The sequence below is a fragment of the Macaca thibetana genome, chromosome 5 (genome assembly GCF_024542745.1).
Source record: "Macaca thibetana thibetana isolate TM-01 chromosome 5, ASM2454274v1, whole genome shotgun sequence".
Lineage (NCBI taxonomy): Eukaryota > Metazoa > Chordata > Mammalia > Primates > Cercopithecidae > Macaca > Macaca thibetana.
In genome coordinates this window covers 125,395,892-125,423,795 of record NC_065582.1, presented here as the reverse complement: position 1 = coordinate 125,423,795, position 27,904 = coordinate 125,395,892, and the positions used below count along the sequence as shown (strand labels likewise).

General features: G+C 40.1%; 1 long non-coding RNA gene across 2 annotated transcripts in view; it reads right to left on the bottom strand.

Moving 5' to 3' along the window:
* Positions 1-27,904, bottom strand: part of LOC126954641 (uncharacterized) — a 117,779-nt gene that overhangs the window by 67,394 nt on the left and 22,481 nt on the right. For both annotated transcript variants that reach the window (XR_007725674.1, XR_007725675.1), the window contains exon 2: positions 26,737-26,836. This is a non-coding gene — a long non-coding RNA (uncharacterized LOC126954641). The remainder of the gene's footprint in view (positions 1-26,736; positions 26,837-27,904) is intronic.

Here is a 27,904-nt window from a genome sequence, read left to right as displayed (position 1 = left end):
GTCTCACTCTGTCACCCAGGCTGGAGTGCAGTGGCCGATCTTGTCTCACTGCAACCTCTGCCTCTCGGGTTCAAGCAATTCTTATGCCTCAAGCCTCCTGAGTAGCTGGGATTACAGGCATGTGCCATAACGCCTGGCTTATGTTTGTATGCTTATGTTTTGTATAGCAAATTACTGTAAGTTTGTAACTAAAACAAGCTTACAGTAGCTTAATACGTAGAAGTTAAAAATAAATTAGTTTTGTAACTTTGCCTTTTGGTTTTTGTTTGTTGGCTTTTTACTTAAAAATAATAATTTTAAGAGGTACTGTATGCCTGTCCACATCCATTCCTATCTGGCCTAGAACAATTAGTTGGCTATAAGTCTTTTGACTCTTAAGGCCCTTGGCTGTAGGGAGTCCCACTGAGGGACAAGATGGACCTGGGGCAGGCAGCCATGCCACCCTGGCCACCACTATGGGACAAAATAAAGATTTGCTGGCCTTTGATGTTGCCTCTGGCAAATCTTGGCCAGAAGGGGGAAAATGTAAACCAAAAATTAAATTCTAAGGACTCCCAACCATCTGAATGGGTTTTCTCCTTGGCAAGGTTACTCTTTTAAAAGTTAACCTGAGAGGCTGGGTATAGTGGCTCATGCCTGTAATCCCAGCACTTTGGGAGGCCCAGGTGGGCGGATCACCTGAGTTTGGGAGTTTGAGACCAGCCTGACCAACATGGAGAAACACCGTTTCTATTAAAAATAAAAAATTAGCCGAGCATGGTGGCACATGCCTGTAATCCCAGCTACTTGGGAGGCTGAGGCAGGAGAATCGCCTGAACCTGGGAGGCAGAGGTTGCGGTGAGCTGAGATCGCACCATTGCACTCCAGCATGGGCAACAAGAGTGAAACTCCATCTAAAAAAAAAAAAAATTCCCTTGAGAGACTGTTTCAGGCCATGATGGGAAGTGGGGATCAGACATACCTCATTATACCTCTCCAGCATTAACATCAACACAGATCTTTAAGTCTGATAAGAATCATTTACAATCTATTCTCTCTGAAGCCTGCTACCTGGAGGACTCATCTGCATAATTAAACTTTGGTCTCTACAACCCCTTATCTTAACCCAGACATTTCTTTCTATTGATCCCAGGTCTTTAGATAAACTCAGCCAATTGTTAACCAGAAAAATTTTAAATCTGCCTATAAGCTGGAAGCCCCACACCCTTTGAGTGTTCCCACTTTTCTGAACCAAACTAGCGTATTTCTTAAATGTATTTGATTGAAGTCTCATGTTTCCTTAAAATGTATAAAACCAAGCTGTGCCCCGACCAGCCTGGGCACATGTTCTCACGACCTCCTGAGTGCTGTGTCATGGCTATGATCACTCATATTTAGTTCTGCATAAATATCTTCAAATAAAAAAAAAGAAAATCAGCAAAGAAACATTAGAGTTAAACTATACACTAGACCCTAGACACGTAACTGACATTTACAGACTATGTTAGCCAACTGCTACAAAATACACATTCTTTTCCTGAGTGCATGGAACATTCTCCAAAATAGACTATATCTTCATCCACAAAACAAATCTCAACAAATTACAAAAAGTGGAAATCATATCAGATATCTTTTCTGATCAGAATGGAATAAAACTTGAAATCGATAATAAGAGGACCCTTGGAAACTGTATAAACACATGGAAATTAAGCAGCATGCTCCTGCATGACCAATGGACCAATGAAGAAATTAAGAAGAAGCTAAAAAATGTATTGTAACAAAATAGGATTATATTATACGAAAATCTATGGGATACAGCAAAAGTAGTACTAAGAGGGAAGTTTATAGCAATAAACACCTATATCAAAAAGGTAGAAAGGCTTCAAATAAACAACCAAACAACCCACTTCAAGGAACTAGAAAAGCAAGAGCAAACCAAACTCAAAATTAGTGGAAGAAAAGAACAATGATCAGGCATAAATAAATGAAAGTGAGACTAAAAAACAATACAGAAGATCAATGAATCAAAAAGTTGGTTTTCTGAAAAAATAAATAAAATTGACAAGCCTTTAGTGAGACTATGAAAAAAGAGAAGACACAAATAAAATCAGAAATGAAAAAGGAGACCTAACAACTGATATCATGGAAATACAAAAATCATTAGAGACTATTATGATCAACTAGGTGCCAACAAATTGGAAAACCTAGAATAAATGGATAAATTTCTGCACACAACCAACTTACTAAGATTGAGCTATGAAGAAATAGAAAACCTCAACAACCAATAACAAGTAATGAGATTGAAGCTACAATAAGTCCTCATCTGACTAGGTGCAGGGGCTCACACCTGTAATCCCAACACTATAGGAGGTTGAGGCAGGAGGATTGCTTGAGGCCAGGAGTTCTAGAACAGCCTGGGAAATATAGCAAGATCCCATCTCTACAAAAAATGAAATACAATAAAAATTAGCCAGGCACTGTGGCATGTATCTGTAGTCCCAGCTACTCATGAGGCTGAGGCAAGATAATTGTTTGAGCCCAGGAGTTCAAGGCTATAGTGAACTATGATCATGCCATGCCACTCCTCTCTAGCTTCGGCAACAGAGCAAGACCCCGTCTCAGAAAAATTAATAATGCTACAAAGCTATAGTAACCAAATCATCATGGCATTGGTATAAAAACAGACACATAGACCAATGAAATGTAATAGACAACCTAAATATCAATCCATGAATTTACAGCCAATGCATTTTCCAAAGAGGATCCAAGAACGTATGACAGAGAACAGACAGTTTCTTCAACAAATGGTGTTGGAAAAACTGGATAACCATATGCAGAAGAATAAAACTGGACACACTTCAACATATACAAAAATCAAAATGAATTAAAGACTTAAATTCAAGACATGAGACTATGAACCTCCTATTCAAAAAACATTGGAGAAATGCTCCAGGACATTGGTCTGCATAAAAATTTTTTGTGTAAGACATCAAAAGCATAGGCAACCAGAGCAAAAATACATAGGATCACATTAAGCTAAAACACTTATGCACAGCAAAGGAAACAATCAACAAAGTAATGACCCACAGAATGTGAGAAAATATTTACAAACTATCCACCTAACAATGATTGATAACCAGAATGTATAAGGAGATCAAACAACTCAACAGCAAAAAAAAAAGATTTAAAAATGGGCAAAACTTTCTAAGAGATATTGCTCAAAAGAAGATATATGAATAGCCAACAGTATATAAAAAATGGTAAACATCACTAATCATCAGAGAAATGCAAATCAAAACCACAATGAGATATCGTCTCATTTCAGTTAGAATGGTGTTTTATTAAATGACAAGGAATAGCAGATGCTGGTGAAGATGTAGAGAAAGGGGAATCCTTGTACACTGTTGATGGGAATGCAAGTTAGTATAATCACTATGGAAATCTGTATGGAGGTTCCTCAAGAAACTAAAAATAGAACTACTATATAATCCAGCAAGTCCACTACTGGGTATGTATTTGATAGCAACAGGAGACAGACAAAGTTCTTAGGCAGACAAGGATGGGTCCTTAGTGAAATCTGACCTTCAAGCCAAGGACAACCTGAAGCCTGAAAACTGAGCTGTTAGTTCTGGGTAGAGTCCCCCACCAGAGTGAAAACTTTCTCAATGCCTTTTGGCCAATTGGAATGGTGCTTTTTCCAGGCCTGCCCATGGATCAATCAGCATGCACTCCCCCATTCTGAACCCATAAAAACCCTGGACTCAGTCTCACAGATGGCTACCCACTTTGGGTCCTCTCTTGTGTTTAGAGCTTTTCTGTTACTCAATAAAATTATTCTCTGCCTTGCTCACTCTCCGGTGTCCACCTACCTCATTCCTCTTGGTCGCAGGACAAGAACCTGGAACACATCAAATGGTACAAAAAGAGCTGTAACACGCACTCCTGCTCAACGAGCTAGGGGAGTGAAAAGACAGCTGGGCACCACACACCCTAGTTTGCCGAGCTGCAGCAGCAGAAACGAATGTGCTGTAACAGGCCCCTGTCCTCCAAGCTGTGGGCAGCGGGGAAAGCTATAACACGCCTTCATTCACCTAGCTGTGGGCTGCAGGGAGAGCTGTGACATGCCCCCATCCACCAAGCTGCGGGCAGTGGAGAGAGCTATAACATGCCCCTGTTTGCGTAGATGTAGGCGTGAAGAAGCAAAGCAGTTATGCGCCATTCCCTCCTGGCTGGGTTGCCAAACTATTAATACAAAACCCACAAAATTTCTTGGGGGCTCAGACCTCAGGACTCCCCAAGCAAAAGCTGTAATGCCCCTTGGGGCTCCGCGGTTGTGGGCATCTCTGAGCTTTTGGACACCACCAGATTCCCCTCATCTAGACTCCGGCAACCAACGTGAAAATCTTCCACGGCACTCCTGGTCCAGCTGTAGACTGATTGCAGAGTTCCTGTTCAGGTGTGGGACGTGTGAGCCAAGTGCAGCCTGCCAAGCCGAGTGAGCAGAGTGAGGCCGGCAGGCCCGAGCCAGTCCCTGGGCAGAGGTCACGGCAGCTGCAGAGATTTCTGGCTGGCGAAGCCGAAACGAAGGAATCCTGTAACATATTCAAAAGAAAGGAAATCAATATATCCGAGAGATACCTGCATTCCCATGTTTATTGCAGCACTATTCACAATACCCAAAATATGGACTCAACGTAAGTGTTCTTCAGTGGATAAATGGATAAAGAAAGTGGGGTGTGTATATACACAATGGAATATTATTCAGCCATAAGAAAATGAAATCTTGTCATTTCCGCAACATGAACAGACTGGAAATCATATTAAGTGAAATAAGCCAACTACAGAAAGACAAATATCACATGTTCTCGCTCATATTTGGGAGCTAAAAAAGTTGATCTCATAAAGATAGAGAACAGTTTGGTGGTTACTAGAAGCTAGGAAGGGTAGTGGGGAGAAGAGGAAGGAGAGAGGTTGATAATGGGACAAAAATTCACTATACAAGATTCTTTCTCATAGAAAATCACTTTCCTTTTTACCTGTATTTTTTTTTCTTTTAATACCTCTTGTGTTTTTTTTTTTTTTTTTTTTGGGCGGGGGGGGGGAGGTTCTTTTTCTTTCTTTCTTTCTTTTTTTTTTTTTTTTTTTTTTTGAGATGGAGTCTCTGTTGCCCAGGCTGGAGTGTAGTGGCTGATCTTGGTTCACTGCAACCTCTGCCTGCTAAGTTTAAGCAATTCTCTTGTTTTAGCCTCCCAAGTAGCTGGGATTACAGGCACCCACCACCACGCCCAGCTAATTTTTGTATTTTTAGTAGAGAAGGGGTTTCACCATGTTGGCCTGGCTGGTTTCAAGCTCCCAACTTCAAGTGATCCCCGACCTTGGCCTCCCAAAGTGGCATGAGCCACCATGCCCGGCCTGGAGTTCTTGAAACAGTCTCATTCTGTTGCCCAGGCTGGAGTTCAATGGCACAATCTTGGCTCACTACAACCTCTGCCTCCTGTGTATCTGGGATTATAGGTGTGCACCACCATGCTTGGCTAATTTTTGTATCAATATTTTTAGTAGAGAGAGTTTTGCTATGTTGCCCAGGCTGGTCTCCAACTCCTGGCCTCAAGCAATCTGCCCGTGTTGGCCTCCCAAATGCTCCCATTACAGGCATAAGCCACTGTGCCTGACCACAAAAATATAAATTTATATCAATAACTTTCTTTACATCTCTTATATCCTTGTTCCTTTTACCTTGTTTTATACATAACCTTTAAATAGGCTTCAAATTAGACAAAGATATTTACCTTTTAATAAGAATATTAAAAATGTTTTCCTATAATTTTTAAATTGGAAAATTACCCAAACACTTAATATATATTAATAACCTTAGATCATAAATTATATGACAAGTTTGTTTACAAGCATTTGCTGCCTTACATTTACTTGATTAATTTATTTAATAGTTTATCTAGATTATTTACAAAAACTGTAACTCATTATTTACAGTAATACCCTGTTAACCAATGTTATAAGCTATGAATTTCAGAGTTTACTTAAGTAAGGAAACTTATGGTTAAATATAAGGTTGTTTTTGCCAATAACTCAGGATTCAGCTGTCTTCATTAAACCAACAATATTACATGTCTTATTTATCAAAAATTATACAAGCAAAGATCATTCTGTTTTAGGCTGGGTTTATAGTTTTATAACCCTTATGGCAAATTTTATAGTATTCTGCAGGGATTAGCATGAAACCATTTGATCAATAAGTACAAACAAAAATGCTAACAATTCTTAAGACATTTCTAATGTTATTTCAATAATTTTAAAGCCAGCTTAAAGATTTTCCTTAAGTCACATGAACTTGTAAAAGCACTTGACTAGTCTTTTTTAATATTTGATTTAATCGCTTTTATTTTTCTTCAAGCCAATTAATTAGAGCTCTTTTATGTATTTTTAGTAGTAAAACATTGTATACATAACACATAAAAACTTAGATGTATTAGGCACACAGAAGTACATCTTGTAGATTTCATAAGATCTCTTTTTCTTCCTCTCTTAGACTTTCACATTCTTTTATTATTATAATACTTTAACTTCTATGGTACATGTGCACAACGTGCAGGTTTGTTACATATGTATACATGTGCCATGTTGGTGTGCTGTACCCATTTACTCGTCATTTACATAAGGTATATCTATCTCCTAATGTTATCCCTCCCCCTCACCACACCCCATGACAGGCCCCGGTATGCGATGTTGCCAGCCTTGTGTCCAAGTGTTCTCATTGTTCAATTCCCACCTATGAGTGAGAACATGTGGTGGTTGGTTTTCTGTTCTTGTGATAGTTTGCTGAGAATGATGGTTTCCAGCTGCATCCATGGCCCTACAAAGGACATGAACTCATCCTTTTTTATGGCTGCATAGTATTCCATGGTGTATATGTGCCACATTTTCTTAATCCAGTCTGTCATTGATGGACATTTGGGTTGGTTCCAAGTCCTTGCTATTGTGAATAGTGCCGCAGTAAACATACGTGTGCATGTGTCTTTGTAGTAGCGTGATCTATAAGGCTTTGAGTATATGCCCAGTAATGGGATCGCTGGGTCAAACTGTTCTAGGTCCTTGAGGAATCGCCACACTGTCTTCCACAATGGATGAACTAGTTTACAGTCCCACCAACAGTGTAAAAGTGTTCCTATTTCTCCACATCCTCTCCAGCACTTTTGTTTCCTGACTTTTTAATGATTGCCATTCTAACTGGTGTGAGATGGTATCTCATTGTGGTTTTGATTTGCACTTCTCTGATTGCCAGTGATGATGAGAATTTTTCGTGTCTGTTGGCTGCATAAATGTCTTCTTTTGAGAAGTGTCTGTTCATATCCTTTGCCCACCTTTTGATGGGGTTGTTTTTTTCTTGTAAATTTGTTTGAGTTCTTTGTAGATTCTGGATATTAGCCCTTTGTCAGATGAGTAGATTGCAAAAATTTTCTCCCATTCTGTAGGTTGCCTGTTCACTCTGATGGTAGTTTCTTTTGCTGTGCAGAAGCTCTTTAGTTTAATTAGAGCTCATTAGGCAATTTTGGTTTTGTTGCCATTGCTTTCGATGTTTTTGACATGAAGTCCTTGCCCATGCCTAGGTCCTGAATGGTATTACCTAGGTTTTCTTCTAGGGGTTTTATGGTTTTAGGTCTAACATTTAAGTCTCTAATCCATCTTGAATTAATTTTTGTATAAGGTGTAAGGAAGGGATCCAATTTCAGCTTTCTGCATATGGCTAGCCCATTTTCCCAGTACCATTTATTAAATAGGGAATCCTTTCCCCATTTCTTGTTTTTCTCAGGTTTGTGAAAGATCAGATGGCTGCAGATGTGTGGCATTATTTCTGAGGGATCTGTTCTGTTCCATTGGTCTATATCTCTGTTGTGGTACCAGTACCATGCTGTTTTGGTTACTGTAGCCTTGTAGTATAGTTTGAAGTCAGGTAGCGTGATGCCTCCAGCTTTGTTCTTTTGCCTTAGCATTGTTTTGGTAATGTGGGCTCTTTTTTGGTTCCATATGAACTTTAGTTTTTTCCAATTCTGTGAAGAAATTCATTTGTAGCTTGATGGGGATGACATTGGATCTATAAATTACCTTAGGCAGTATGGCCATTTTCACGATATTGATTCTTCCTATCCATGAGCATGGAATGTTCTTCCATTTGTTTGTGTCCTCTTTTATTTCGTTGAGCAGTGGTTTGTAGTTCTTCTTGAAGAGGTCCTTCACATCCCTTATAAGTTGTATTTCTAGGTATTTTATTCTATTTGAAGCAATTGTGAATGGGATTTCACTCATGATTTGGCTCTCTGTTTGTCAGTTATTGGTGTGTAAGAATGCTTGTGATTTTTGCACCTTGATTTTGTATCCTGGGACTTTGCTGAAGTTGCTTATCAACTTAAGATTTTGGGCTGAGACGATGGGGTTTTCTAAATATACAATCATGCCATCTGCAAACAGGGACAATTTGATTTCCTCTTTTCCTAATTGAATACCCTTTATTTCTTTCTCCTGCCTGATTGCCTTGGCCAGAACTTCCAACACTATGTTGAATAGGAGTGGTGAGAGAGGGCATCCCTGTCTTGTGCCAGTTTTCAAAGGAAATGCTTCCATTTTTTTGGCCATTCAGTATGATATTGGCTGTGGGTTTGTCATAAATAGCTCTTATTATTTTGAGATATACCCCATCAATACCGAATTTATTAAGAGTTTTTAGCATGAAGGGCTGTTGAATTTTGTCCAAGGCCTTTTCTGCATCTATTGAGATAATCATGTGGTTTTTGTCTTTGGTTCTGTTTATATGCCAGATTACATTTATTGATTTGCATATGTTGAACCAACCCTGCATTCCAGGGATGAAGCCCACTTGATCATGGTGGATAAGGTTTTTGATGTGCTGCTGCATTAGGTTTGCCAGTATTTTATTGAGGATTTTTGCATTGATGTTCATCAGGGATATTGGTCTAAAATCTCTTTTTTTGTTGTGTCTCTGCCAGGCTTTGGTAACAAGATGATGTTGGCCTCATAAAATGAGTTAGGGAGGATTCCCTCTTTTTCTATTGATTGGAATAGTTTCAGAAGAAATAGTAACAGCTCTTCCTTGTACCTCTGGTAGAATTTGGCTGTGAATCCATCTGGTCCTGGACTTTTTTGGTTGGTAGGCTATTAATTATTGCCTCAACTTCAGAGTCTGTTATTGGTCTATTCAGGAATTCAGCTTCTTCCTGGTTTAGTCTTGGGAGGGTGTATGTGTCCAGGAATTTATCCATTTCTTCTAGGTTTTCTAGTTTATTTGCGTAGAGGTGTTTATAGTATTCTCTGATGGTAGTTTGTATATCTGTGGGATTGGTGGTGATATCTCCTTTATCATTTTTTATTGCGTCTATTTTATTCTTCTCTTTTCTTCTGTATTAGTCTTGCTAGCAGTCTATCAATTTTGTTGGTCTTTTCAAAAAGCCAGCTCCTGGATTCATTGATATTTTGAAGGGTTTTTTGTGTCTCTATCTCCTGCAGTTTTGTTCTGATCTTAGTTATTTCTTACCTTTCGCTAGCTTTTGAATGTGTTTGCTCTTGCTTCTCTAGTTCTTTTAATTGTGATGTTAGGGTGTCAATTTTAAATCTTTCCTGCTTTCTCTTGTGGGCATTTAATACTACAAATTTCCCTCTACACACTGCTTTAAATGTGTCCCAGAGATTCTGGTATGTTGTATCTTTGTTCTCATTGTTTTCCAATAACATCTTTATTTGTGCCTTCATTTCATTATGTACCCAGTAGTCATTCAGTAGCAGGTTGTTCAGTTTCCATGTAGTTGAGTGGTTTTGAGTGAGTTTCTTAATCCTGAGTTCTAGTTTGATTGCACTGTGGTCTGAGAGACAGTTTGTTATAATTTCTGTTCTTTTACATTTGCTGAGGAGTGCTTTATTTCCAACTATGTGGTCAATTTTGGAATAAGTGTGATGTGGTGCTGAGAAGAATGAATATTCTATTGATTTGGGGTGGAGAGTTCTATAGATGTCTATTAGGTCCACTTGGTGCAGAGCTGACTTCAATTTCCTGGATATCCTTGTTAACTTTCTGTCTCATTGATCTGTTTAATGTTGACAGTGGGGTGTTAAAGTCTTCCATTATTGTTGTGTGGGAGTCTAATTCTCTTTGTAGGTCTCTAAGGAGTTGCTTTATGAATCTGGGTGCTCCTGTATTGGGTGCATATATGTTTAGGATAGTTAGCTCTTCTTGTTGAATTGATTCCTTTACCATGATGTAATGGCCTTCTTTGCCTCTTTTGATCTTTGTTGGTTTAAAGTCTGTTTTATCAGAGACTAGGATTGGAACCCCTGCCTGTTTTTGTTTTCCATTTTCTTGATAGCTCTTCCTCCATCCCTTTATTTTGAGTATATGTGTGTCTCTGCACATGAGATGGGTGTCCTGAATACAGCACAGTGATGGGTCTTGACTCTTTATCCAATTTGCCAGTCTGTGTCTTTTAATTGGAGCATTTAGACTTTCAAATTCGTGTAAACTGTTTCATTAACCTAGGCAGTTGTCAGCTAAATAGTCCTAAATTAGCATATTAAAAGAAGCAACTCTTAGGTTATAAATCAGATAGCAAAATATATCTCAAAGTACAGGGAGAAAGTCTGGTGTGCCAGAGGAAAATTAAAATGGATTTAATTGTTAATTACATATAAAATTATATAATTTATCATACGATTGTATAAGGAGACCAATTTTACTTAGATATGTAGTTTTAATTTTAGTCTCCATCTTTTAACTAGACCTCCACTCTGGGCAGTCCATACTGTATCTGGGCCTCCAAAAAAATTATTGTGAGGCTAGACCATGCTTTTACAGTACATTTTTTTTTTTTGAAGACATTTCTTTAAATTTCTAAAGTGCACTCTCTCTTATTTTAAAGATCCAATAGTAACTTCTGTTTTCGTATCTATTGTAGTTGGAAAAACAAATCAGGCAACACAACACAAGACAAGTAAGCAGTTTAAGATCTGAGAGGAAACTTGTCTGTTTACTTTGGGGGTTCCACAAGGAAATAGAAGTTTCTCCTCAAAAAGCAGTTTGGTGCCTTCTCTGTCTTCTTCAAGGAACCCCAAGCTGTAAAATACTAAGAAAACCTTATATCAAGAGGAACAAGATCATAGGAGAGAAAACAAAAAACAAAAACATAAAGTCCTTTTAAAGACACACACACACACACACACACACACACACACACACACACACACACACCCCCTATAGCTTTTACTTCAGGACTCTAGCCATGAGATATTAATACAAATTTATTGGCCTGCTAAAGAAAAAAAGAAAAAAAAAAAACCCAATGGTTGTATCCAAACAGTGGTTTTTATCTCAGTAGAAAAGTAACAGCAGATTTAAAGTAGGCAGAAAAGAAAATAGAGAAAAAGAGAATTTAAGAACTCTATAGTTTGCAGGTTGACCTTAAGGCTCTTTTTCCTTGATGTAAATGTGCACAAAGACCATAACATTTCCATTTTACACAAACCCTGTGAAATAAGGGTGCCATAAAACCAACAGAGTGCTTGAAAGGGAGTCATTCTCCTTGTTTTTTTTTTTGTTGTTGTTGTTATTCTTCTTAAAAGGAGGAACTGAGCTATGGCTTAGGGTTTTGGTGGAATGGGTCGAAGTGTGTGCTCATTACAGATGGGACTTCACAGCATCACCAGTGAGTCACTGCTGTCTTCTTGCATGTGTCAGTTTCTCTTTCCAGGGGTCTAGCACCTCCAGGAGAACCCAAAGTGGGAAGTGACCAGTTCCCATATGTGCTTCCCAGATGAGGCTTTTTTTAACTAATTTTGTTGACGATTCTCTGTAGGGCCACTGCACCTCACAGGGGTCAACCCCACAGACAATCCCACGAGACTTTTGGTCACCGAGAGTCACCTTTCAGCTGGAAGGAGCAAAATGGCCTTTCTCTTTGGAGCTGAGAAAACTCAGTCTCTCATTTATCTATGAAAACAATGGTTCAGTTCCTCATGCAAATGCACACAGACAAGCCAAGTAGAGATTAATTTTGGAGAAAAAGCAATGGAGAAGATCCTTTAGAATACACCTCTGAACTAAAAGTAGGATCCTTAAACAACATCTTCCTAGGAGAGAAAAAAAATAAAAACAGCTCAGAGTAAATCAAGGACCATTAACCAAAGGGAGGTCAGGGACTCAGGAGTACTTACCAGTTCCACTGGATGAGAAGCTCAAAGTCGGGGAGGCTTCCAATGGGCCTCTGCTGGTAACTTAGCTCTGACTTTGGGTAACTCCTTCAGGGTCCCAAGCCTTCTCTCAGTCCCCATGTGTTTGGGTGCCAAATGATTGTTGACCAAAAGAGTAAAACTCTGTAAAATATTTGAAGCTATTTATTCTGAGCCAAGTATGAGTGACCATGGCCCATGACACAGTCCTCAGGAGATCCTGAGAATATGTGCCCCTCTTTGTTGGTTTTCTATCTGGATGATCTGTCCATTAGTGAGAGTTGGGTGTTAAGTCCTCTAGTGTTATTGTATTGCTGTGTATATCTCCCTTTAAATGCACTAATATTTGCTTTATATACTTGGGAGCTCTGCTGTTTGCTACATAGATATTTATATTTGTTATATACTCTTGCTGAATTGACCTTTTTATCTTTACATAGTAATCTTATTTGACTCTTTTTATAGTCTTTGATATATAGTCTATTTTATCTGACATAAGTATAGATACTTTTGCTCATTTGGTTTACAGTTACGTGAAATACCTTTTTCCACAACTTCACTTTCAGTCTTTGTGTGCCTTTATAGGTGAAGTGAGTTTCTAGTAGGTAGCATATAGTTGGGTTTTGTTTTTGTTTTTTATCCATTCAGCCACTGTCTGCCTTTTTGTTTGAATCCACTTACACACAATGTTATTATTGAACTTATTTAATCCCTGTAAAAAGTTAAAAACTTTTTACAGGTATTGCTGGCAAGATGGCCAAATAGGAACAGCTCTGCAGCTCCCAGTGAGACTGACGCAGAAGGTGGGTGATTTCTGCATTTCCAACTGAGGTACCCAGTTCATCTCACTGGGACTGGCTGGACAGTGGGTGCAGCCCACGGAAGGCGAGTCAAGGCAGCAATGCCCCACCCACGAAGTACAAGGGATTGGGGAATTTTCTTCCCTACCCAACGGAAGCCATGAGGAACTGAGCCTGAGGTACCATGCACACTCCAGCACAGATACTGCGCTTGTTCCACAGTCTTCACAACCTGCAAACCAGGAGATTACCTCAGGTGCCTACACCACCAGGGCCTTGGGTTTCAAGCATAAAACTGGGCGGTCATTTGGGCAGACACCAAACTAGCTGCAGGAGTTCTTTTTTTCCATACCCCAGTGGCGCCTGGAATGCCAGCAAGGCAGAACAATTCACTCCCCTGGAAAGAGGTGCTGAAGTCAGGGAGTCAAGTGGTCTGGGTCAGCGGGTCCCACCCCCCCATAGAGCCCAGTAAGCTAAGATCCACTGGCTTGAAATTCTCACTGCCAGCACAGCAGTCTGAGATGGACTGCGGATGTTCCAGCATGGTGGGGGGGAGGGGCGTCCGCCATTGCTGAGGATCCAGAAGGTAGTTGTACACTCACATTGTAAACAAGGCCTCTGGGAAGTTCAAACTGGGTGGGGCCCACTGTAGCTCAGCAAAGCTGCTGTGGCCAGACTGCCAGATTTCTCTTCTCTGGGTAGAACATCTCTGAAAGAAAGGCAGCAGCCCCAGTCAGGAACTTATAGATAAAACCCCCATCTCCCTGGGACAGAGCACCTAGGGAAGGGGGCGGCTGTGGGAGCAGCTTCAGCAGACTTAAACGTCCCTGCCTGACAGCTCTGAAGAGAGCAGCAAACCTCCCAGCCTGCTGTTTGAGCTCTGCTAAGTGTCAGACTGACCCCTGTGTATCCTGATAGGGAGACACCTCCCAGTAGGGGCCAACAGATAACTCATACTCTCCAGGTGCCCCTCTGGGATGAAGCTTCCAGAAGAAGGACCAGGCAGCAATCTTTGCTGTTTTGCAGCCTCTGCTGGTGATACCCAGGCAAACAGGGTCAGGAGTGGACCTCCAGCAAAATCCAGCAGACCAGCAGCAGAGGGGCCTGACTGTTAGAAGGAAAATTAGCAAACAGAAAGGAATAGCACGTCCACTCAAACACCCCATCCGAAGGTCACCAACATCAAAGACCAAACGTAGATAAGTCCACAAAGATGGGGAGAAACCAGTGCAAAAAGACTGAAAATTCCAAAAACCAGAACACTTCTTTTCCTCCAAAGGAGCACAACTCCTCACCAGCAAGGGAACGAAAATGGATGGAAGAATGAGTTTGAAGAATTGACAGGAATAGGCTTCAGAAGGTGGGTAATAACAAACTCCTCTGAGCTAAAAGAGCATGTTCTAACCCAATGCAAGGAAGCTAAGAAGCTTGAGAAAAGGTTAGAAGAATTGCTAACTAGAATAACCAGTGTAGAGAAGAACATAAATGACCTGATGGGGCTGAAAAACACAGCACACAGCATGAGAACTTTGTGAAGTATACACAAGTTTCAATAGCCAAATCGATCAAGCAGAAGAAAGGATATCTGTGATTGAAGATCAACTTAATGAAATAAAGACAGAAGACAAGATTAGAAAAAAAGAATAAAAAGGAATGAACAAAGCCTCCAAGAAATATGGGACTGTGCAAAGACCAAATTTACGTTTGATTGGTGTACCTGAAAGTGATGAGGAAAATGGAACCAAGTTGAAAAACACTCTTCAAGATATTATCCAGAAGAGCTTCTCCAACCTGGCAAAATAGGCCAACATTCAAATTCAGAAATACAGAAAACATCACAAAGATACTCCTCAAGAACAGCAACCCCAAGACACATAATCATCAGATTCACCATGACTGAAATGAAGGAAAAAATGTTAAGGGCAGCCAGAGAGAAAGATCAGGTTACCCACAAAGGGAAGCCCATCAGACTAACAGCATATCTCTCTGAAGAAACCCTACAAGCCAGAAGAGAGTGGGGGCTGATATTCAACATTCTTAAAGAAAAGGATTTTCAACCCAGAATTTCATACCCAGCCAAAATAAGTTTCATAAGCAAAGGAGAAATAAAATCCTTTACAGACAGGCAAATGCTGAGAGATTTTCTCACCACCAGGCCTGCCTTACAAGAACTCCTGAAGGAGGCACTAAATATGGAAAGGAACAACCGGTTCCAGCCACTACAAAAACATACCAAATTGTAAAGAACATCAACACTATGAAGAAACTGCATTAACAAACAGGCAAAACAACCAGCCAGCATCATAATGATAGGATGAAATTCACACATAACAATATTAACCTTAAATGTTAATGGGCTAAATGCCCCAATTAAAAGACACAGACTGGCAAACTGGATAGAGTCAAGACCTATCAGTGTGCTGTATTCAGGAGACCCATCACACGTGCAGACACATATAGGCTCAAAATAAAGGGATGGAGGAATATTTGCCAAGAAATAGAGAGAGAGAGAGAGAGAAAAAAAGCTGGAGTTGAAATTCTAATCTCTGATAAAACAGACTTTCAACTAACAAAGATCAAAAGAGACAAGAGCATTACATAATGGTAAAGGGATCAATGCAGCCAGAAGAGCTAACTATCCTAAACATATATGCACCCAATACAGCAGCACCCAGAATCATAAAGCAAGTTCTTAGAGACCTACAAAGGGACTTAGACTCCTACACAATAATAGCGGGAGGCTTTAACACCCCACTGTCAATATCAGACAGATCAACGGGACAGAAAATTAATAAGGATATTTAGGATTTGAACTCAGCTGTGGACCAAGTGGACCTAATAGATATCTACAGAACTCTCCACCCCAAATCAGCAGAATATACATTCTTCTCAGCACCTCAACGCACTCATTCTAAAATTGACCACATAATTGGAAGTAAAATGCTCCTCTGCAAATGCAAAAGAACGGAAATCATAACAACATTCTCTCTGACCACAGTGCACTCAAATTAGAACTCGGGATTAAGAAACTCACTCAAAACCACGCAACTACATGGCAACTGAACAACCTGATCCTGAATGACTACTGGGTAAATAATGAAATGAAGCCTGAAATAAAGATGTTCTTTGAAACCAGTGAGCACAAAGAAACAATGTACCAGAATCTCTGGGACATATTTAAAGCAGTGTGTAGAGGGAAATTTATAGCACTAACTGCCCTAAAGAGCAAGCAGGAAAGATCCAAAACTGACACCCTAACATCTAAATTGAAAGAACTAGAGAAGCAAGAGCAAACAAATTCAAAATCTACCAGAAGACAAGAAATAACTAAGATCAGAGCAGAACTGAAGGAGATAGAGACATGAAAAACCCTTCAAAAAATTCAATGAATCCAGGAACTGGTTTTTTTAAAAGATCAACAAAATAGATAGACTGATAGTCAGACTAATAAACAAGAAAAGAGAGAAGAATTGGCCAGGCACTATGGCTCACGCCTGTAATCGCAGCACTTTGGGAGGCCAAGGCAGGTGGATCATGAGGTCAAGCAATCAAGACCATCGTGACCAACATGGTGAACCCCATCTCTACTAAAAATACAAAAATTAGCTGAGGACCATGGCGTGCACCTGTAGTTCCAGCAATTGAGAGGCTGAGGCAGGAGAATCGCTTCAACCAAGGAGGCAGAGGTTGCAGTGAGCTGAGATCATGCCACGCACTCCAGTCTGGCGACAGAGTGAGACTCCATCTCAAAAAAAAAAAAAAAAAAAAAGAAGAAGAAAGAAAAAGAAAAAAAAAAAGAAAAGACAGAAAATCAAATAATCAAATAGACATAAAAGTGATATATGGGATATCACCACTGATCCCACAGAAATACAAACTACCATTAGAGAATACTATAAACACCTCTATGCAAATAAACTAGAAAATCTAGAAGAAATGGATAAATTCCTGGACACATACATCCTCCCAAGTCTAAACTAGGAAGAAGTCAAATCCCTGACTAGACCAATAACAAGTTCTGAAATCGAGGCAGTAATTAATAGCATACTAACCAAAAAAGTGCAGGACCAGATGGATTCACAGCCGAATTCTACCAGAGGTACAAAGAGGAGCTGGTACCATTCCTTCTGAAAGTATTCCAATCAATAGAAAAAGAGGAAATCCTCCCTAACTCTTTTTATGAGGCCAACATCATCCTGATACCAAAACCTGGCAGAGACACAACAAAAAAAGAAAATTTCAGGCCAATATCCCTGATGAACATTGATGCAAAAATCCTCAAAAAATACTGGCAAACTGAATCCAGCACCATATCAAAAAGCTTATCCACCATGATCAAGTTGGTTTCATCCCTGGCATGCAAGGCTGGTTCAACATATACAAATCAATGTAATCCATCATATAAATAGAACCAAAGACAAAAACCACATGATTATCTCAATAGAGGCAGAAAAGGTCTTCGACAAAATTCAACAGCACTTCATGCTAAAAACTCTCAATAAACTAGGTATTGATGGAACATATCTCAAAATAATAAGAGCTATTTATGACAAACCCACATCCAATATCATACTGAATGGGCAAAAACTGGAAGCATTCCCTTTGAAAACCAGCACAAGACAAGGAGGCTCTCTCTTGCCACTCCTATTCAACATAGTGTTGGAAGTTCTGGCCAGGGCAATCAAGCAAGAGAAAGAAATAAAGGTCATTCAAATAGGAAGAGAGGAAGTCAAACTGTCTCTGTTTGCAAATAGCATGATTGTATATTTAGAAAACCCCCTCATCTCAGCCTAAGATCTCCTTAAGCTGATAAGCAACTTCAGCAGTCTCAGGATACAAAATCAATGTGCAAAAATCACAAGCATTCCTATACACCAATAATAGACAGAGAGCCAAATCATGAGTGAACTCCCATTTGCAATTGCTACTAAGAATATAAAATACCCAGGAATACAACTTACAAGGGATATGAAGGAGCTCTTCAAGGAGGACTGTTGGGAGCAAGCCCCCCAAAATCTGGCCATAAACTGGCTGCAAAACTGGCCATAAACAAAATCTCTGCAGCACTGTGAAATGTCCATAACGGCACTAACGCCCAAGCTGGAAGGTTGTGGGTTTATGGAAATGAGGGCAAGGAACACCTGGCCCTCCCAGGGTGGAAAACTGCTTAAAGGCATTCTTAAGCCACAAACAAGAGCATGAGCGATCTGTGTCTTAAGGGCATGTTCCTGCTGCAGTTAACTAGCCCAACCTATTCATTTAATTTGGCCCATCCCTTCATTTTCCATAAGGGATACTTTTAGCTAATTTAGTATCTAGAGAAACAATGCTAATGACTGGTTTGCTGTTAATAAATATGTGGGTAAATATCTGTTCGGGGCTCTCAGCTCTGAAGGCTGTGAGACCCCTGATTTCCCACTTCGCACCTCTATATTTCTGTGTGTGTGTCTTTAATTACTCTAGCACCACTGGGTTAGGGTCTCCCCAACCAAGCTGGTCTCGACAGAGAACTACAAACCACTGCTCAGGGAAATAAGAGAGGACACAAACAAATGGAAAAACATTCCATGCTCATGGATAGGAAGAATCGATCTCATGAAAATGGCCATACTGCCCAAAGTAATTTATAGATTCATTGCTAACCCCACCAAGCTACCACTGACTTTCTTCATAGAATTAGGAAAAAAAAAACTACTATAAACTTCATATGGAAAAAAAAAAAAAGAGCCTGCGTAGCCAAGACAATCCTGGGCAAGAAGAACAAAGCTGGAGGCATCGTGTTACCTGACTTCAAACTACACTACAAGGTTACAGTAACCCAAACAGCATGGTACTGGTACCAAAACAGATATATAGACCAATGAAACAGAACAGAGGCCTCAGAAATAACACCACGTATCTACAACCATCTGATCTTTGACAAACCTGACACAAACAAGCAACAGGGAAAAGATTCCCTATTTAATAAATGGTGTTGGGAAAACTAGTCAGTCATATGCAGAAAACTGAAACTGGACCCCTTCCTTACACCTTATACAAAAATCAACTCATGATGGATCAAAGACTTAAATGTAAGACCTAGGACCATAAGCATCCTAAAAGAAAACCTGAGCAATACCATTCAGGTCATAGGCATGATAAAGACTTCATGTCTAAAACACCAAAAGCAATGGCAACAAAAGCCAAAATTGACAAATGGGATATAATTAAACTAAAGAGCTTTGGCACAGCAAAAGAAACTATCATCAGAGTGAACAGAAAACCTACAAAATGGGAGAAAATGTTTGCAATCTGTCCATCTAACAAAGGGCTAGTATCCATAATCTATAAAGAACTAAAACAAATTTACAAGAAGAAAACAACCTCATCAAAAGGTGGGCAAATGATATGAACAGACAAAAGAAGACATTTATGCAGCCAACAAATGTATGAATAAATGCTCATCATCACTGGTCATTAGAGAAATGCAAATCAAAAACAAAATGAGATGCTATCTCACACTAGTTAGAATGGCAACCATTAAAAAGTCAGGAAACAGCAGATGCTGGAGAGGATGTGGAGAAATAGGAACACTTTTACACTGTTGATGGGAGTGTAAATTAGTTCAGCCATTGTGGAAGACAGTGTGGCGATTCCTCAAGGATGTGGAACTAGAAATACCATTTGACCCAGCCATCGCATTACTGAGTATATACCCAAAGGATTATAAATCATTCTACTACAAAGAAACATACACACGTATATTTATTGTGGCACTATTCACAATAGCAAAGACTTGGAACCAACCCAAATGTCCATCAATAATAGACTGGATAAAGAAAATGTGGCACATATACACCATGGAATGCTATGCAGCCATAAAAAAGGATGAGTTCATGTCCTTTGGAGGGACATGGATGAAGCTGGAAACCATAATTCTCAGCAAACTATCACAAGAACAGAAAACCAAACACCGCATGTTCTCACTCATAAGTGGTAGTTGAACAATGAGAACATATGGACGTAGGGAGGGGAACATTACACACCAGGGCCTGTCGGGGGATGGGAGGTTAGGGGAGCGATAACATTAGGATAAGTACCTAATGTAGGGTTGATGGGTATAGCAAACCACCGTGGCATAGGTATACCTATGTAACAAAACTGCACATTCTGCACATCTACCCCAGAACTTAAAGTATAATAATAAGAACTTATTACAGTTATTTTCTTGCTTCTTTTCAGGTTGCTTTTTGTAATTCCTCTTTTCTTCTTTTCTTACAACCTTCCTTTTACTTCCTGTGTGAGAGTAATATGGGTAGTACTTTTTAGTTTGTCACTTTTTATTTTTAGTGACTCTATTATAGTATTTGCATAGTGGTTACCATAAGGCTTACAAAAAATATCTTACAAATATAACAAATTATTTTCAAAAGACACAACTTATCTCCAGTCACAAAGAATAGAAACAAAGTAACAAAGAAAAATTTTTTAAAACCCTCTACACTTTAACCACATCCATCCCACATTTTGACTTTATATTGTCTCAATTTACATATTTTTACATTGCCTATTTCTTAACAGGTTGTTGTAGGCAATATCGTCTTGGATAGATTGGCTTTGGGACTTCATATTAGCGTTATGAGTGAATTACACATCACAATTACAGTATCAGATTATTCTGGATTTGTCCACGTCCTTAATTTTACCAGTGGGTTTTATAATTTTCACTGTTTTCATTTTGCACATTAGTGGCTTTTTAATTGAAGAACTCCCCTTAGCATTTCTTGTAAGATCTGTTGATGGTGAATTCTTTCAGCTTTTGTTTTTCTGGGAAAGACTGAATATCTCCATACTTGAAATGTAGCTTTGCTGGATACAGTTTTCTTGGATGACATTTTTTTTTTTTCCTCTCTCTCTTTCAGCACTTTGAAAATGTGCTCCTGGCCAGTATGCTGGGTTGCCAGACAAGTTGGGGCTCCTTTATATGCTATTTGTTTCTTTTCTCTTGCTGCTTTTAAGATCTTCTCTTTGTCTTTGACCCTAGAGAGTTTGATTATTATCTGCTTTTGGGTAATCTTATTTTGGTCAAATCTTTTTGGTGCTCTCTGACCTTTCTGTACCTGGATATTTATCTCTTTCTTGAGTTTGGGAAAGTTTTCTGTCATTATTTCTTTGAATAAGCTTTATACTCCTTGCTCTTGTTAACTCTCTATTGAACACCACTAATTCTTAGGCTTTCAGGTAATTTTCTATATCTTAAAAAAGATATAGAAACCTTTGTTCCTTTCCATTCTTTTTTTATTTTTTCTGCTCTATATATTTTCAAATAGCCTGTCTTTGTGCTCACTAATTCTTTCCTCTGCTTGATTTACTCTGCTGTTGAGAGCCTCTAATGAATTTTTCAGTTTGGTAAATGTATTTCTCAGTTCAAAGATTTCTGTTTGATTTTTTAAATTATTATTTCAATCTCTTAGTTAAATTTATCTGATAAACTTCTGAATTGCTTTTGTGTATTCTCTTGGATATCACTGAGTTCCCTTAAAACTGCTATTTTTGAATTCTTGGTCAGAGAGTTCATATATCACCATCTTGTTAAGGTCAGTTATTAGGGCCCTTGGTTTGTCTGTTTAAGGAGGTTATGGTTCCCTGTCTTTTTTTTTTTTTTTTTTTCCAAAATGGAGTCTTGCTTTGTCACTGAGGCTGGAGTGGCATGATCTTGGCTCACCGCAACCTCCACCTCCCAGGTTCAAGCAATTCTTCTGCCTCAGCCTTCTGAGTAGCTGGGATTACAGGCCCCTGCCACCACACCCAGTTAATTTTTGTATTTTTAGTAGAGACGGGGTTTCACCATGTTGGCCAGGCTGGTTTTGAACTCCTGACCTCGTGATCCACCAGCCTTGGCCTCTCAAAGTGCTGGGATTACAGGCATAAGCCACTGCGCCTGGCCTGTTATTGTTTCTTATGGATGAACATCTATGTCTTTGCATTGAGGGATCAGCTATTTATTCCAGTCTTCTCTGTCTGGCTAGTTTTGGTTTTTATCAGCTATGTTTGTTCAGAAATTCTTTGTAATTTACCTATTATTTCTTTTATTTCTTTTTCTCTAGGTCACTGCCTCCTTTTCAGCACTAGATGGTTGGTGTCTTAAGCCCAGGTTTGCCTTGGTTTTAGTAAATTATCATTGTGCCACCCATCTTGAATGGGGGAGGTCCCAAAGAGGATATCCCAGTAGTATGGGAAGGCTGGCTAAGGGTTTTTACCCAGGGGACCTGTGAGATGAACCTCTTACTGGTGGTGCTGCTAAACAGCCACTCTGATTTGGCATCTCCTTTGGCCAAGTTATAGAACAGAGTTTCCAGAGATAAGGATGGTATTTCTATCTCCCCACTTTGTCTCTGGCTTTCCTCAGGGATATTTCTCCCTTCTGGTACTCTCAATGCTTCTTGTGGGTTGAGGCAGGGAAAGATTTCTCAGCAGAAAACTCAAGATTGTGGAGAAGCTGGTTATTCACCTCAGTCTCACTTTTTCCACTGTAGAAACTGTGAGTTGGTGGGGAATTTTCCACACACTTGGTGTCAGGCACACCAGGGAAAAGGATATCATGAATATGGAAGTTTGATTTTCTTACCATCTTCTTGGTGATTTTTTACTTCTCTGTGGCCCCAGGAACTGTCTTAATATTTGAGTTCTAAGATATTGTTGGTGATAATCTTGGCACTATTATATTTGTATGGTTTTCTGTGTAGAGGAGTGAAGCCAGAAATACTACCATTTTGGAACCTGCAAGCTCTTACTGATCACTGTCTTCCTTCTAAACTCTAATCGCATATATTGTCTTTACTCTGACATATATCTTTAATCCATAATCTCACCACAGGGCTAGTACCTGAGGAGAGGAAGGCAAGTCTTTCCAAGCATAGCTCTAAAAAAAATTTTTACAAGCTATAATGGTGTTCTAGATGGGATTTCCAGAAAGTAGACTTTGACTTTAGTGCATCATTGGTACTAAAGATTATCCATGGGATCAATATCTGTGGAAGGGAGAGAAAGGAAGCAGGAGTAGGAAGAGTGAGGAGTCAAACAACAGCCTCAGCCAACCCCACTGGAAGCCCTGGAGCTAGAATAACCTTTCACATGGCAAGGTCTTTATACCCCACATAGTTATTGGGTGTGGGTTGGATGTGGGACTTCCCATGTACATCAATCACAGTGTTGTCTACTACCCTGGGATGAGCTAGCTTGAACTGCTCACCCAAGAAACCTAACCAAGCTCATCAAAATCTTCATCAGACTTCATACATAGTCACATACTCATACCTCCTAGTAGCTATGGCCTCCTTCTCAGGAAAATGATGGATGAATTTTCAATGTAGACTGACAGGTAGAAAGGACAGTGGAAGAGAAGCAACAGCAGCAACAGCAACTGAATTTGCTGAACTCTGAACTGAACTAGAACATTTTTGGAGAACATGTCCAGGCATATATGTTAGATAGGAACCTGCTGTCCAAGAGCTTTTATATCAACTAACTAGAGACACATAATGCTGTGAACTCCAGGAGCATTTAAGAGGCTGAACCTCACCTGAGCCCATAATTCTCTTGGGCCATAGGGTAACTACTTTACTAGATGTTCCCATTCTTAAGGCTCCTACAAGTTATATTTGGCCTATTAAATGGTGTTCTTGAAAAAGGAAGCAAATATTAACTGTGAATAAACAGATGACTGCATGATCTATTTTGCATCTGTGGCTCAAATCCAAACAAATAAAAAACAGAAATATACTTTATTCTTAGATTATTATGCCTTTGGAATTATATGGATGAAATATCTATGGAAATCCCTCAGTCTTCTTTCTTTCTTTGCTAGGGCCCTGGTACTTTTTAAGAGAAGAATAAGAAACTCCAATTCTCATTATCCTCCCTCTCCTCTGCATTCAACTTATCTTCCTAGCTGCTGGCCCTGCTGGCCAACAATGACCCCAGATCCTCAACCAAATGCTTGACTGTGGACTGACAGAGGCAGTAGCTTCATGAAGGCAACTTCCCATAGACCTTGCCACAAATCCCCTCTTTGCTGTTGCACTTCAACAGTCTGAAGTAGTTGGTTTTTTGCTTTTCCCTGCAGGATTTGCCCGTGAGACAGGTAGAGAGTATTGGTTGGTGATGATTTTTTGAAACTCTAACTCCCTTCTTTCAGACCTTTATTTCTACAGCTCCATTCAGAGTTAGTAAGTCACATATTCACTGGTTTACAAATGGTCATTGCCTTTCAATAATTACGTTCTTCATCTCAACCTCAATCATACTACTCCATTCATCTCCTCCCTTCTTCTCAAAGAGAGGCCTCCACCATCTCTATGGAGGAATTCCTGCCATACGGTTTCAGGTCAAGATGAACTCTGCCCGTCCACTTATTTCCAGAGAAAGTTGTCTATGGCAATAATTAATTGAACAACATATGAGACTGTTCACTGTAAACACTGCCTTTAAAGCCTGGATATACTAACTTCAGAGTTCTTAGAACTTTCCCATGACCTGATGTTCTTAAAAAGAACAGCAGAATGACAAGAGAGCTAGGCATAGTTCAGATGTAATCTGTCATATTCTTATGTAGAGTCAAATTCACATCATTTATATAGGAGGTATGAGGAATCTATGAATTTATTTATGGGCAAGTTTGTTCATGCCTGAGGGTCTTTGCTTAAAGACTGACATGGCCCTATAACTACTGCTAGAAGTAAAAGGTTTCATCATGGGGCAACAATAGGCAGACACTTGGGACAAACAGCATCTGAGGGAGTTTCAGAATTATTGGAAACAATTCTGAAAAATCAAGATGTTGCTTTACTTAAAGTGAATCCCAAACAAGTGTGTTAAGCTCCTATTAGAACATTGAGTTGGCTGGATATTAAAGTCTACTCAAGACCCTGAATATGACCCACTAGGCTGTCTGGCAATCTTTTCTTCCCTTTTTTTTTTTTTTTTTTTTTTTTTTGAGACAGAGTCTTGCTATGTCACCCAGGCTGGAGTGCAGTGGCACGATCTCAGCTCACTGCAACCACTACCTCCCCAGTTCATCCCCAGTTCAAGTGATTCCCCTGCCTCAGCCTCCTGAGTAGCTGGAATTACAAGTGCCTGCCATCACATTTGGCTAATTTTTGTATTTTTAAAACAGATACAGTGTTTCACCACGTTTGCAAGGCTGGTCTTGAACTCCTGGCCTCAGGTGATCCACCTGCCTCGACCTCCCAAGGTGCTGGTAATCTTTCGGTCTGATAAAACTTTCTGATTTTTACTACTGCTTCAAGTATTTGCATCTTTAACCAAAGCAGGCTCAGGATGCTCCAGAAAAAATTATACCCTGATCCCTCAGAGTTCACTAAGAAATTAACTCTTTCATGATTTGCCCTAGCCTTTCCCCTTTGTAAGTATTTAACACAATTATCAATATTTTCACCAAGATGGTACACAAAGTACCCTTTACATTGGATCATATTCTGCTCTCTTACTGATTAGGGGGATGTTTCATCTCTGTAACTACCTGAAAACTTAAAGTGAGACCATGTGTTACAATTAGCCTTGTGTTTCTAGAGTGCAGCCCTCAAAGCCTTCCAGGTCTGAATTGACCCACTATCCTATTCACTGTCCACAGATGACGGTTAAAAAGAATGATCAACCAAATACAGAAAGAAGATTACCTTGACCGCATATCAAATAAACAATATGACTAGGTCATCCATCTCACAACAGAGAAGTTTGACTATAACCATTTTCATATATCCGTTATATGACAAATATGGATTCCAGTCCTTCTGCTTTCCTTCACTCCTAGTACAACATTACCTTTGCACCAGGTCAGTTCCTGGAGGACATCCAAAACAATCCAAAGAAACTATGGACATTGCCTGATACCAGTCTTCTGTGGTTTTCTTATCCACCAGGCCCTGAAGCATGTGAGTCTTCGGTTTCTATATCCATCAATGTCCAAACCTTCTCACATGCAGGTTGTCAATGTCTATGTCTATAACCAGCCTGGTCAAATTCTCTTGCCACCTCCCATTGTCTGCCTCCCTCAAAGAAATTTACCATGCCTTTACCCATGGTTCCATTGTATGACAAATTGAAGGGTCATCTATCCTTTACCTCACTATCATCAATGTAACTCTTTTCATTTTTTTGTTTCAGTTCAGTCCCCTCCCCTTCCTTGCCTTCCAAACCTCAGTAAAGGGCCCAATAAAAGAGTCAATACTTGTCCAGAAGACTCACTTATATGCTTAAAAACTTCTCTGAGCTCTTACTCTACTCCCTTGCTTTAACTGAAATCTGTTCCCTGAAGACATCACTTTCTCTAAGCCCCTCTTAAGTTCATGTTTATTGGCAGGTAAATTAGGGAGTTCTTGTCAGATGGCTTCTATTTTCTTAGTAAAATAGGAAATGAGATCATCTTCTAAAAGTGATCCAGGAGGTGAGAGGTCAGAGATTTGAGGAAAATGTTATCCTTTATTTCCAATTAATCAGCAAGTTCCATTTACTTTTATTTCAAAATTTATCTCTAATCCAAACATTTCTAGCTATCTCCACCACTACCACAATGGTCTGAGCCAGCATTATGTCTTTACTGGATCTACCAAATCAGTCTTCTGATTTGTCTTCTTGCATCCTTTTGGCCTACTCCACGTAAGCATCAAGGATGATCTTTTCAACACATAAATAATAGCACGATCCAGCTTACCTCACTTTAATGGCATCCCATCTTTCTTTAGATAAAGACAGAAATCCAAAGGAAGGGACAAGATGGCCAACAAACTGTAGCCAGGAAACACCTCTCCCACCTAGGAAAATCAAAATATAGAGTAAGCCATCACCCTCTGAACAGCTCTTTTGAGAGAAAACACTGAAAGTCAATAGAGAGATGACGTAGACATTGAGGTTGAAAAGAGAGGAAGCTGGGACACCTGCATGGAGTCATCAAGCACCAGGACCAGCTTCTGGTCCTGAACAGGTGCTCAGGAAAGGGTGAGTGAAGGAACTCTGGGGCACCACACTCCCACCACAGGACTCTGGGATCCCAGCTACAAGAGACCCAATGCCCCCCCTGGACATTTGAATTGGCAAGGGGAACTCCCCAGAGATTAGGCAGAGGCAGAGCTCAAACCTGCACAGAGCCCAGAAGGTTTCACAGCCTATGGGGCAGCTGCAGCAAAAGGTGACCACAGGCACCCATCCCCCTGGCTTTTCCATTTTGCTCTGGGTGACGGCAGCCACCGCTAACTGGCAGGCCAGAGAGAGGAGAACTCTTTTCCAAAGTATTGCAGTGCATCTGATCCATGTGCCCCCTTGACTCTGACCCCTCCCAACGCCATCTGCCAGACTGCTCCTGAAAGTGGGTACACACAGTACAGCCTCCTGAGTGCCTCATCTGAGTGTTTTGCTGGCAGACTGTGAGTAGTTCAGTCCCCCAGCACAGCCAGTGAAGGAGCCAGAGTAAAAAGTCACGAGTCCAGTTCCAAATTTCCAGGGTTCGAGCACACTGTCCAGGAGTATTGAGTTGAGATCTGTAGCCAGAGCTTGAGCAGGGGAGAAGCCCCCACTACCAGGACAAAGAGAAAGTGGGGCATGGGTTCATGTGCTGATGTGGGAAGTAGGTGTCTTTCCCTCTGCAAGACCAGTCTGGGAAAGGTGTTGCCCGTTGGCCAGCTCAGCTTCTGCCTGAGGGATCCCCATGGTGCAGAATAGCTGGAACAGCCCAGCAATCTGGGCACAGAAGGCTTGGAACAAAACTAGCTGGCTTGGCCAGCTCCTGGGGCAGAAATTGGAGGAAGACCCAGTTGGGAAAGTGTCAGCTTGGCAGACTCAACAGTCACCTGCTGGGCTAAAAATCCTGGTCCATGAGGTATACC